Raw genomic sequence first — 13970 nt, 5'->3', positions numbered from 1 at the left:
ATCCAATTTTGAAAAAATGTAGTAGTTTGGAAACTAGATTCAAAGTACTACAATATTTGTTCTTTGATTATCTTCATATCTTGAGTGGATGACTTTCAAATTTTGCCTCCAAGTTCAGGTTCACCTGATTTCAGAAAAAAAAAAAAAGTGTCCAATTATACCCCCTTTTTGACCACCATCTTTATGCACTTACCCTTAATCATCTTATATTACAATATATCTGACACTTAGGATCTCTTGTATAACATTACAAATTCCCTTTCATAAAAAAAGAAAAGAAAAATATGTTGGCCTAGGACCTAATAATAACTGTTTAAGATATTTTGACTTTTGAGTTACAAAATGAATTTGGGAACTTATGTGCATTAACAAATTTATTTCCTATCATTTAAAAATAATTTAAGATCATGTGATTGTAAATATAGTGCTCCAATCCTGATGCTTGATCCATTTTCATAGGCTAAAATTGTTGAATTTTTTCAAATTTACTAAAACCTAGGTCATTTACTAATGCGGATTTGATCTTGTTGAAATTTTATGAACAATTAAAATGCAAATATGTCATATTCTTTATATCTCACTTCCCATTCTCCATGTGTCTTCGCATGTTGAGTCATTGGAACTATTTAATTTTGGCATCCTTATCATTATCGATAGCACATTTGGAATTTATAATTGCCCTTGGTTCCTTACTAAACCATCACATAGAATCTTCAAAGAAAATATCTCATATAATGAAGAGGTCATTAATCCCATATTTATTTCATTGTCTATGCAAAAAATGGATATCACCTTTGGCCAAACATTTTTGAACTCAAACTTCCACTCTTCTAGGGTTTTTGCTTGGCCCTTATCATCTTTGACACCTAGCATCACTTTTCTTTCCATTTTATCAATTATTTCCAACTTCTCATTAACTACCTATCAAACTTCAACATGTATGCAACAACCTCCTCTAAAGCTCCCATCATCTCAACAATTTTCTACAGTTTTGCAAGCTTCTAAGGATCATACTTTCATAACCGTTTTCTTGATCATTATAGTCCTTGGAAACCATATATTTCAGATTTATTTGAGACAAAATGAATCCTAATTATGTTTGGCTAAGGCATAACTAATATTTTCATAGGATTTGTATGCTTCATCCACCTTTCCATTTACTCTAGTTAACCATGGTTAACCAAGTCTAAAACTATTTTTCTCATTGCATTTTATCTTCTTTTACTTCTTGCACCTAATCCTTCAACTCAAAAAGGAGAAATGATTCACCAGAAGCTAAGGGTCTTGTAACTATTAGGATAGGGGCACTAGTGGATGCTAATTATTTCTCATCATATGCTCTCAACTTTACCAACACCTCCATATATTTATGTTGTAGTCATTATGATCATTTTATAGCTTCTTCATATTTCCTCAACTAAAAACTATAGTTTCAACAACCAAATTTGTAGCCTTAGGAGCAGGAGTCTCTCATACTCTTTTCATTATAAGGTTTCTTTTCAAGTCCTTTCTACTATTTACAATATTGGTCTTGTTTGAAATTGGTGTAAGGGCACAAATTGCAAGAGTCTAAAAACTAGGTCTAAACCTTGATCTAAAAAATTCCTCCTCAGCTTATTCCTCAATAGAGTAGACCTCATTTTTCTACTTCTTTATGATGTCATATGAAAGGGTAGCTATTATGTCCCAATTTGATAATAACAACATGCCACCATCTACCACCATTTTTCTCACCTAGTTAGGAATAATGTTGTATACTTTAAAATCAAATTGTGATAAGACATTATTTGCAACCTCTAGCCATTTAGATGGGTCTACCTACTTTCTTTCTTCTACAACCTTCTTCGAGTATGCATTGTATCTTGTTCTTACAACAAAATCTCTAATATCCTTTCTTTCAAAAACTCATCATCTCAAAAAAATTTCTTGAAAGCCAGTGCACTTATGTCCCTATGTTGTCAGTAGTAATCTTCAAATGATCCATACTCCTATTGGCAGGTGTAGAAAGAACTATCATACCTATAGGCGAGGACTCAAATTTAGCAATCTCTAGTAAATCAAGAGCATCCTTAATCTCCACAATTTCTATAGGAGATCTTTATTTATCATCTAAGGTCTTGTACCTCCTAATTTGTTGACTCTCAACCATGGAAATATCCTATGACTTCTCCTTTGGATCTTTACTCCTAACCATAACATGTGGCCTAACAAGAGTATTTGGGTCTCTTATAATGGGAGTTCTATCCTCCTCTATGACATGCTCAATAGACCAAAATGAGCCAACTATTGGCATTATGGGTGAATTGATTATGTGTGGTATTGATGTTTTATCATTGATGTCAACACTAGCTATTACCGGTTGACAAACTTACACTGACTGATATGGATGGTTACCAGTATAAAATCTAGTGTTACCAGCATAAGAGATTATTTGTTGGACACTTCCGGCATCTTTGGATCAGTAAAGTATATTGGATTTCATGAGTTATATGCTCCATGAGAATATTTTGGTCAATTGGTATTGGCTTGGTAATTGGATGTTATCATACACTCTGGTAAACCATTACCGGCATTGGTTTATGGCTTTACCGACAGAGCTTTCATTGAAGAATCATGACAGGATGCACAATTAGTGTTGGTGCAACTTCTTTGAGGATTTCAGGATGCTGAAGATGTTCGTTGATCGTGCTTCAATTTCTTGAAGACATTGCTTTGGTGTGATGGACCCAGAATAGGTTTGGTACCTATCTAGGTTATGGACCGCTATCATGCGAGCATGTACTCTACATGTTACTTGGATTATTCAATATGTTTTATGGATTTGGTATTATTGTTTTTATCTTAAGCCAACATGGCATATCATTGTAAAAAGGAATTATATAATTGTAATATCTTTAGGTGGCTGACCTAATTGGTTTAGGCCTTATGGTTTGTATAAATAAGAGGTAGAAACTCTTTGTAAAGTATCATGGTTATTTGAAAGGTCATGGTCAAGGAATGTAATGTGCAAATATTGTAATATCATTCAAGCAGAGGAGTTGATTGATTATTGGTGATTGGATTGGATTCGGAAGAGGATTTAGTCCTCTAACATTGAGCTTAACCAGGACTGTAATCAGACATAGTAGATGCTATTTCCAGCAGTTCACTCTATTGGATTGCTGTCCATTTATCTTGAGAAGGTTGCATCCTCTCTATAGTAAATGAGACCCTTTTGTAATGAGCAGTACGCTCTAGACAGTGTGCCTTCCTGCAAGTATAGGCCCCTCATTGTAACACATACTTTCTGTAGAAGTATCATCTAACTATGGGTAGGCTTCCCACCATGCTTTTTCCCTTTCCGGGTTTTCTACGTACAAATCATGGTGGTATGTGGTGTGTTTGCTTTGCATTGATTATCTAGTTAATTGTTAAGTTATTTTGCTTACCAGTATCTATTCCTAGCAGCATCTGTCTTTACTGGTACTTAATTTGTTTAAGGTTATATTGTGGATTAAAAGTTATAATCTGTTAACAATTGGTATCAAATCCTTGGTCCTCTTTTGCAGAAACTTAACTGCTTGAGGTAGATCATATGGCCGCTAACACTCCTAATCCACTAGCAACTATTTTCAGAAGAGAAATCCCTAAGCTTGATGGAACAAACTATGGGCTATGGAAAATTTGAATGGAGACTCAACTTAAATGTCTTGGCAAGGATATTTGGCAGATCACTAAGAAAGAATACACACCTTATGATCCAACATCTGGCAATCCTGCTCCTCCAAACCTGGACAAGAACATTGAAAATGATTGTAGAGCTAGAGAAGCCCTCTTGTGTGCACTTATTGATAACAGATCATGGGATTGACTGACAAATCATTGGCTAAGGTTATATGGGACAAATTGCAAACTCTGAATGAAGGTGATGTTGGCATTACAGTAAGAAAGATTGTTGATATTCAATAAGGATATTGAGAAGGTTGTTGAAGATTATTGATATAACTGAAGAAGGATGATAACTATCTTTATAACATTATTTTGTCATTGATGTCAAGAAATTGATTATCTGATTCAGTATGATGTTGCCATATCTTGAGAAGATTGATTAGAAGAGAATTAAGATGACACAAAAAGAATGTGATGAATAAAGGGAGGAATAAGTTATTCAATGGGCAACTATTACCAAGTTAGACAATGATGAGATCATGATGTTTAGATTGTTTTGATATCCTACATATGTTGTTGATTGTAAGGTTAATACTATACTATGTTACCGAGCAAGGAACCTAGTCGGTAAACCTTAAGGTTATTGATATCAGTTAATGAAGGCAGAATGTCTTCTGAGTAAAGTTTAGTATTTATCGAGTTACAACCGAGTTATGACAGTGCGTATGGGATGGAGAAAAGCATTATTTAATGAAGGACAATGATTAGCTGGAAATGTATAAATAATTGGTATGTCGTGTATGAAGTTTGTTAAGGATCTATGGCAAAGGAAAATCGACAGAAAGATCTACATCGTAGATTGAAGCACGATAACCTTATGCAAGTTCCAAGAAGGGAATGCAAGTCCCGAGGTAAGGTAAAACATTTTCAAATAGAAAGGATACATTGAACCTAGTCAAGTTTGAAAATCTGATGGCTAAGATTGATCATGGGTAATGTGATCAAGGAGATTTAGCGGTTAGCAATTGTTTATAAATAAGGAATTGTTGATAAACAATGTATATGGGCAAGTGTATGCACATGGATGCTACATAGTGATTACCGAGCACAAAAGCTTGAAGACTTGTTTGAATAACAGAGTAGAGAGCCCAGCAGAGGGACAAGATAAGTCCTATGACAAGATTGTTTTGAGCAAATAAGAATCTACTTTAGCATTTTAGATGTGAAGTTGTAGATAGATTTTATTACTGTTATTTTGTAAGTGATAGAAAATATCTTAACCGAGTGGACTTAACAGTCTTATATGTAAACCCTCTAGCAAGGTAACATTCTAAGTGAGTGTTTGAAATCCTTTAACAAGGTCACTTCTAACAAAGTTAAGATCCTAACAAATCTGAGGGAAATCCCTTAATCGGGTCACATCTAGCAATGTGTTTGTAATCTTTAACAGGATTTTCTTTTAACCGAGCATACTCTAGAAGAGTATATTTCTTAGTGGGTCTGAAATCCCATAGTGGTTTTTCCCTATTTTGGGTTTCCACGTTAAATCTAGTGTTATGAGTGTTGTTATGATTATGTGTTCTTAAGTTTGCATGTTTAATAGTTTTTGGTTAAGTTGCTGAAGTATAAGTTATCAAGGTTGAATCTGTTGATTTATGGGAGTTTAAGTTTGTATGATTCACCCCCCCCTCTCATCTTATTAGCTATTGGCATCTATACTTTACATCAAGTATCAGAACTAACAGGTGACCCTACTATCAAAATTGCTAAACTTGATGGTTACCAGCTAAGGTATGAAAACTTGAAAATGGAAGAAAATGAAAGAATTGTTGTGTTTATGGAAAGAGTAAATGAGATTGTTATGGGAATTCAATGTTGTGGATGATTTTTAATTGAAGATGAAAAAGTTTCCAAAGTCTTGAGAGACCTTCCACCAGCTTACAAGATGAAGGCAACTACAATTAATGAGTTAAGAACAATGGCAAACACTTCAGTCAACAGAGACATTCTGATTGGGAAATTATCTTCTTTTGAGCTTGAAGAATTTGGATCTTCTAGAGCTATGAAGTTTCAACCTACTTTTCATGCATCATCATCAAAATCTACCAGCAAAAGTGATTGGAAAGCCCTATATGCAAAAGAATTGGAAGACGTGAGGAAAGACAATGAAGAGCTTAAACAAATTGAAGCCTTATTTGCTAGAAGAGTACCTAAAGGTCCAATTGGAACTAAGTATGAAGGAAAAGAACCTTTTAAATGTTTTGCATGTAATAAGATTGGTCATTTTGCATCTAGATGTCTTGAAATGAATGAAAGGTTTGAGGAAAGAGTTAAGAAAACTTTCAAGCCTAACCCAAACAGATATAAATTCAAGAAAAACAAACACTGCTACATAGCAGATGAGGAAGGAGTAACTGATGACTCTAGAGATGAACCATCAAAAGACTCAACTAGTGGATTTGGAAATGGAAAGGAATGGGTGTTCTATGCTTTGAAGGAAGATGAACCAAAACTGACTATCAAAAATGAAGAGAAGACCCTAGCAGAAAAAGTTGGAGATAAGGATGAATGGGTAATTGATAGTGGATACGCACATCATATGATTGGAGATAAAAGGAAATTTTTGTCCCTGCAAGAATAAAATGGTGGTCAAGTCAGATTTGGAGATGCCAAGGCATGTATGATCAAAGGTAGAGGTATTATTTCCTTGGATGACAAGTATAACACTCATAATGTCTATTATGTAGAAGGTTTAAGGCATAATCTTTTGAGTGTTGGTCAATTATTTGAAAAGGGTTTTCAAATTTAGTTTAAGGATACAAAATGAAAAATCATTAACAAAATTGGTTTGGAGATTGCAACCGGTATTCAGACAGGAAGTAATATCTTTCACTTGAACGCTAGTAATAAGACTTGTTTGATTGCTCATATTGATGAGAGTTGGCTATGGCATAAGAGTTTGTGTCATGTTAATTTTGATTGTATTGTTAATATCAGTTCAACTAAGGCAATTAGAGATATGCCTAAGATTATGAAGCCTCATAATCCGGTATGTAAGGAATGTCAATTGGGTAAGCAAGTTAGAATTTCTTTTAAAAGCATACATGATAAATCTAATTATGTACTTGATTTGATTCACATTGACTTATATGGTCCAACAAGTACTTGAAGCTTTCAAGGTGATAGGTATTTCATGTTGATTATTGATGACTATTCTAGAATGATGTGGGTGACTTTTCTGAGGGAGAATTCTAAAGCTTTTGATAAATTCAAGATCTTTAAAGTGAAGGTTGAAATAGAAGCTAGATTGAAAATCAAATGTCTAAGATTGGATCGTGGTGGTGAGTTCACTTCTCATGAATTTAATAATTATTGTGAGACAAACGGAATCAAGAGACAACTATTTGCACCTAGGACTCCTCAGCAAAATGGAGTAGTTGAAAGAAAGAACAGAACCATTTTAGATGCAGCTAGATTAGTTAGCACATATTTTTACAAAATACTTTGTGCTATATATATATATGCTCTTTTTCTTATCATTCAAGCATTTACTGTGGGTGTTTTATATGTAGGAGCATCTTGAAGAAAAAGGTGTTGTCCAAAGATTAACTAGTTTCACCAAGACCCCCAAACCTATGCATATCAAATGATGGAAAAGGCTTTGGAGAATCTCAAGTGTGCTACACCAGAAGAGGGAAAGCCTTTATCCCACATTGTTTGTGGGATAGGATCTTTTCATATTTAAACCCCAGGTGACTCGCATTATAACTGTTGAAAGACAAATGGCTTTTGACAAAGTGCTAGCTCAGCGCCTGTGGGCCCCCCGCATGCACATGCATCTCAAAGCACCTAAATTTTATAGTAAAAAGGTAAGTTAATGATCGAGGATGTTGGGTGGATCAGATGATAGATCAAGAAGATCCGATGGTTGTTGCTATACTGCAAGGCAGAGATGCACGTTGGTTTATCCCCGTGGCTTGGTGATGAAGCATGTGCTGAAAATGATAATTAATGAGTATGTAGGTTCGGATGGATCAACGGAGATTGGGGAAGATCTAACGACGATTGCTATACTATGATAGAAACTTGCACGACCCATATCCCCCATGACATAGTGATTGTTGAGGTGGTAAATAGGTGGCATCGAGGTGGACTCAGAGAAAATCAGAGGTTGACCCGTGGTGCGACAAGATCAGAGAAGATTGAACGGTCAGGAGGAAGATCCAAGGGCCATCACTATACCGCTATGTGAAATTGCTCGACAGTTAATCCCCACAACTTGGAGACAAAGGGGACCCAAGTTCGGTGGCAGGTTCAGGTGGTGGGTAGGTGGATCTGCTGGCAAACCAAATGTTGACACATGGCAACTGAGTGGTAGGGCCTGCTAGAAGGAAGTGGTTCAGAAAAAGCCTCATTTCGAAGGTGAGTCCAGGCCATACTGAGGTGTCAGGACATGGACCTCGGACCCAATCAAGGGGTGCCATGTGGTAGTCGAAGCAGGCGGTTAAAGTGAAATGGTGGGTCTGACACTATTGGGTTTATTGAACAAACCCTACCTGCAATGAATCTCAAAATAGACTCACCAAAAGAAGTTGTTTCATCGACATGAGGTTCATCGGAGAAATGTTAAATTTTGGGATAGAACCAAAAAACTTACACCGATGGACCGAAGTAGCCCGAAAAGGATAGTAAAGTGTGGGCGATCCTATCAAGGTAACTTCTGGCATCATAATAGAGTGAAATGAGTTATTTTGATACCCGATGAGGAAGTTAAGGCGGTTGCGAAGAAAGAGACCTCATCGGGAATACTTATGCCGATACAACCGAAGGTAAGTTTTTATGCTTGACTTAATGAATACTTGATTTTCTTTTTGTCATGCAGGATTTGTTTATCGGGAAGACAATGGCACTGAGAAGTATACAAGCAAAAGAAACTATGGGAATGCCTGAGATCTCAGTCCGTGAGCTTAGTTGTTTGTCATGTTATAATTGCATGTCTTCAGTTGCAAATTAGGTAGTCATTAGGAATAGACGCATCGGTTTGAAGCTTGTTCGCATCCCTTCAGTTATGTATATAACAGGATACCAAAACCGATGAAAAAGGGGGGATATTTTTCAGATGGCTGGTGAGGGCTATAGTATTATGTACTAGAGAAGTCTATGGAAAGAAGAAGTATCTGTTGATGTAAATTGATTGTAATGGAGTATCTTCAAGTGTAGCTTTTGTATGCAATACCAATTCAAAGATTAATATACAAGGTTCATTGTTTTCTATCCAAAATATTGTATTCTTTCTATGTTGATGAATTAATTATGTCCTCTTGATAAACCTACCCTTTTGGGCTTGCTGTGATGTGCCATCACATGATGTTGCACTAAATATGGAATTGTTTTTTCATTATTTATGTAACACATACTGAAACCTTCATAGTGATAGTTAATATTGTCTCTTGAGTTGATTGAATTGGTTGTCCACAAAGTAACATCTATATCCTTGGATAGAGGCACTAGTCTGTTATTTATCTTCTATGGGTTGGGATTGTTATGCATAAGGTCCTTATCAGAGAAACATTCTTTTGAATCCTATATGAATTGATCTATAGGTGATTTTTGCAAGTCTTAAGAGCAATCATTTTTCATAATAACACTTTAATTCATTTTCTTTTATCAACCTTCAATAAGCATTCAAATAAAAGTACATAATAAGGTACAGTAGTAGGAAACTATTGCCATTCTTGCAGAAGGTTGTCTTAGTATAACTTTAAATCCACTTTAAATAACCTCTTAGTGCTTGAGAGATAAAGGTATACCCACCTAGGTTTAGTGGAGCCTTAAGTGCAGAGGGATTTGGTCTTTGATCATCCCTATTCATTGGCCAAGCCTAGTTGGATTAGTTGAGGGCTTGGCAAATCCTTAAGTTTTCTAATCTGTGGTTTTGGGCACCAGCAGATTTGTGAATCTGCTGGGGAGAGATCACTCAAATTTTTTAGAATCTTTGGTAGTTTATTTCAGACTCTACTAGAGGAGAGATCCTAGAAGATTAGTTAAGTTGGTAATATTTCCTCCTAGGAGGTGGCGACTCTACATTTTAATACATGAATAATAATTGGTATGTTGAGAAAATAAGAGAAACCCCTAGGAATTTGTCAATAAGATTTATGCACGGGAGGAGGTTTCTGCACAAGGGACAAGAAGATTTTGTTCAATTGCGTCCCAAGAAAAGGAACAGAGAGAAGAAATCAAACATGTCATTTGAAGGATACAAGAGATTTCCTAGTAGGGAGGAAGATTCTTCATCTGTTGACAAATTTGAAAATAGGGAGGAAAATCCTTTCTATAAAATAAGTACAAAAGATAATAGACATAGTCATGATGAGATTTTGAATGAGGAGGACAAGAAACTGGATGAAATCATACTTAAAATGGCCGATTTAAATGGAGATGAATCCAAGATGGCAAAAGCTCTTAAGAGACAACCAGATTGGGTGTTGCAAAACCTAGGAATAAACAGAGATACAATTCAAAGCCCTAGGTGGGGCAAGAGAACCTAACACAAAGGTACAAAAGGAGTCTATAAGAGGATAAAAATCAATTCATAAGTATATTCAATTACATTTTCATTTGTAATGTTAGTTTTAGTCACTATGAATCAATATGTAAGGCTAAAAGAGCCCATTGTGATGAGTTGTCCAAGTTGACCTAATAGGGTCTTGAATTAGTTATTTGGTAAAATTTGTATAAAATAACCTTTAAGAGGTAAAATTGTGACAAAAATACATTATTATTCTATCCTAATATGTTTTGAAGGTTCTTTTGAAGGTTTAAAGTCATTTGAGTCAAAAGTTGTAAAAGTTGTAAAATGCAACTTTTCAAAAGTTGTAAAAAGACCAAAATGGGAAGTTGTATGGCCATAAGAGGAATTTGGGTAGTTGTAACTTCCATGTGAAGATGAAAAGGATATAAAACCTCTATAATGGTCTTTCATAAGTGTGTGTAAAATTTGGAGAAGGAATTGGAAAGCATTGGAAACATTTTGGTATCATATTTTCATTGTTTCAATCTCTTGTTTTGTGGTCTTGAAAGTTTTCCTCTTGTTTCCAGGCCTTGTGTGGTCATGTATAGCCTTTAAACAAGTGTATTTATATCATGATAATCTAACCAAGAACCTCAAATCATTCATGAAGTTCAATCATCAACACAAATCTTCCAACATGTTAAAGGCATTGTCATATAATTCCCAACAAAATCATCAATCAAATAATCATTATCAAATCTTCTCCATAGATATCAATCCATCATGATTGTAGATCCATATATTATGTATTAAATATGAATCATTTAAACCCTTCATCTATTCATTTCTTGCAAATGAAAATCAAGAATTTTCCCAAACTATGAAATTGACTCTATTCTGGTCATGAAATTATAGTCATGAACAGTCATTAATAACTCTTAAAATATTAATCACCAAGACAATCTCTCTGGTTTGATTCTAGAAATGATAGTTATAAAATGTTCCTCCAAGTTATATAAAGATCCATTAGTTAAATCCAAAGTTATGATGATTTTTCCAAAACTGGTCGCCATGAATCAAGGTTTTGGGTAGTTCCAAACGGTTTTCACCAAAACTCTCATAACTTTCTCAAAAATGCATAAAATCAACTCAAACCAAAAGAAATGGAAATATTATTCAATATAATACACTATAATGATATAAATGCACTTGTTTACAATCTGTACATGGCCGCACAAGGCCTGGAAACAAGAAGAAAACTTTCAAGACCACAAAACAAGAGATTGAAACAATGAAAATATGATACGAAAATATAAGATTTTGAACAAAACCTCTACCTAGTTTCCTAAACCATTTGGAGGAGCTTATGATGTCAGAGAATAGTTAGACTAATGCCCAAAGGATAGAGGATGTGTTGGAAAGAATGAAATGGTTGGACATAAACAATAGTGGATGATTAAGGGAATGAGCTCACTCAAAAAGGGAGTTTTTTTGGGAAGTTATGCATGAAGTGCTTAGGATCATGACCTCAAATTGATTTTACAAACATATATGATAGTGACAAACAAGTCTTTTAGAAACCAATTGAACCATAAGACCCAATTAACCCCTTTGAGCACTTTTATAGCAAGCTCCCTATCATGGTGGTATCAGAGCTAACCTTATCAACTTATCTAAACACCTAAGACATGCTTAAAAACACTTATCAAACATGTTTCAATGCTTTGGAAATCATTTCTAGACCTTTTAGGCAATTTTCCACATTTTTGCCCTTTTTGGCCTAGAAACCCAAAATTGTCAACTCAAATCCTGAAAGACAAAACTTGACCTCTTGAGCACAAAATGAGATCAAAACCACTTGAAAAGACACATAACAACCTAAAACAACATCATAAACCTAATACAAGACATTACCAACATGAAAGCATGAAAGACTCAAAAATGAGAGTTTTTACTCAACTAGGTGCTCCTGCAACATACTCCCCAAAAGGAAAAGAAGTTGCATGACTCCTTGAGGCAGCAAAGAAGAAGGTATGTTAGCTTTCTAAAAGTCAGCTTTAGGTATCCATGTGGCCTCTGAGATAGTCTTATCCTTCCATTTGACTAGGCGCTCCATATAGGTGTGATTCCTTGTCTTCTTGAGAACCCTGGAGTCTAGAACCTGTTTAGGTTGAGGAATAGAGAGAGAAGGTAAAGAAAGATCAGAAAGGGATTGTGTAACATCTAAAACTCTTTGAATCTCCTCAGGTGGCTGCCCCTTGAAAACAATCAAATTTGCAACATTAAAAATGGGAGACAAAGAAATATCAGTAAGCAAATCAACTTTGTAAGCATTAGACCCATACTTAGCCAAGATTTTGCAAGGGCCTATTCTCCTCATCTGAAGTTTGCTTGGAACTCCTTTTTGCAGCCTTGCCTTGTTCAAATGAACCATCACATAATCTCCTACAGAAAACTGAACATCTCTCTTTGTAGCATCCACTCTTGCCTTGACTTTTTGGGAGGTATCCTTAAGAGCCTTTCTCACTTGCTCATGAACCTCCTTCATGGATTGAGCCATGTCATTTGTTGTTCCACTCTTAGGCTGAAAGTTAGTTATATCTCTCAACTCCATTATACCCCTTGGATGCATACCATAAATAACTTCAAAAGGGCTTTTACCTATAGACTGGTTGACACTATCATTGTAGGCATATTCTGCTAGATGAATGAGCTGATCCCAACTCTATCCATATTCCTTTGTCAAACACCTAAGCAAGTTTCCAAGAGACCTGTTCGCAACCTCAGTTTGGCCATCAGTTTGTGGATGATAAGCTGAACCAAAAGAGAGATCAGTACCCAGTCTCTTCCACAATGTTTTCCAAAAATGACCAAGAAATTTCACATCTCTATCTGAAACAATGCTAGTAGGAAAACCATGTATTCTAACAACTTCTTTGAAAAACAAGTAAGCAATATGACTTGCATCATGTGTTGTCTTACAAGGAATAAAATGAGCCATCTTGCTAAATTTGTCAACTACTACAAAGATGCTAGCAAATCCTGCTTGATTTCTAGGTAATCCTACCACAAAATTGGAGATCCAATCCCTTCAAAGTTCTTCTAGGATAGGTGTAGACCTCTATCCATGTTCATTTCAACACTTGGTGCTTAGAATCCAAATATTGTGCATTAAGGAAGAATATTAGCCAAGTTAGACAACTTGCCTAATAAGTGCTCAAATTCACCTTTCCAAGAATATCTCTAGCACAAAATGAACATATACACACTATGTACATGCATTCCAACTTGACCAAATCCATTTGGTGGGAGCCCAGATATAGATTAGTCAAGTTGCTGCATTTTGAAACCCCAAACCCTTGACAGGGCAGTGAACACACCAAAATGAAAGAATTTTTATTTAACTGACTTGCAAATGGAAAACCATTACAATGATCACTTGGAGAGAATTAGGAAACCAATATGAACACTTCCCAAAAGGTATAGTACAGACCAGATGTGTTACAGTACGGACTGCTACTCTAAAAGAGAGGAAAACACATTAAAAGCCAGAATTTCATCTGTTTCACATTAGCAAACCTTAGTCTATACAATCACCAACCTTTTACAAGGAAAAGGGAGGTCTTTTATAGTGTTTCAAGTTGTTTATCAAGCCTAGTATGGACATGAGGCTTCTACAACTTCATTGTACTAGAAAAGTCCAAAAATGACAACTTTTACAAGCCCAAATGACAACATTTTTTGCTCCAAAAGATATTTTTGACAACCTAACCTTATCAAATTATCTAAACACCTAAGACATTCTTAA

The sequence above is a fragment of the Cryptomeria japonica genome, chromosome 3, assembly GCF_030272615.1.
Source record: "Cryptomeria japonica chromosome 3, Sugi_1.0, whole genome shotgun sequence".
Classification (NCBI taxonomy): Eukaryota; Viridiplantae; Streptophyta; class Pinopsida; order Cupressales; family Cupressaceae; genus Cryptomeria; species Cryptomeria japonica.
The sequence above is the reverse complement of the archived record's forward strand: the minus strand, read 5'-3'. Positions refer to the sequence as shown.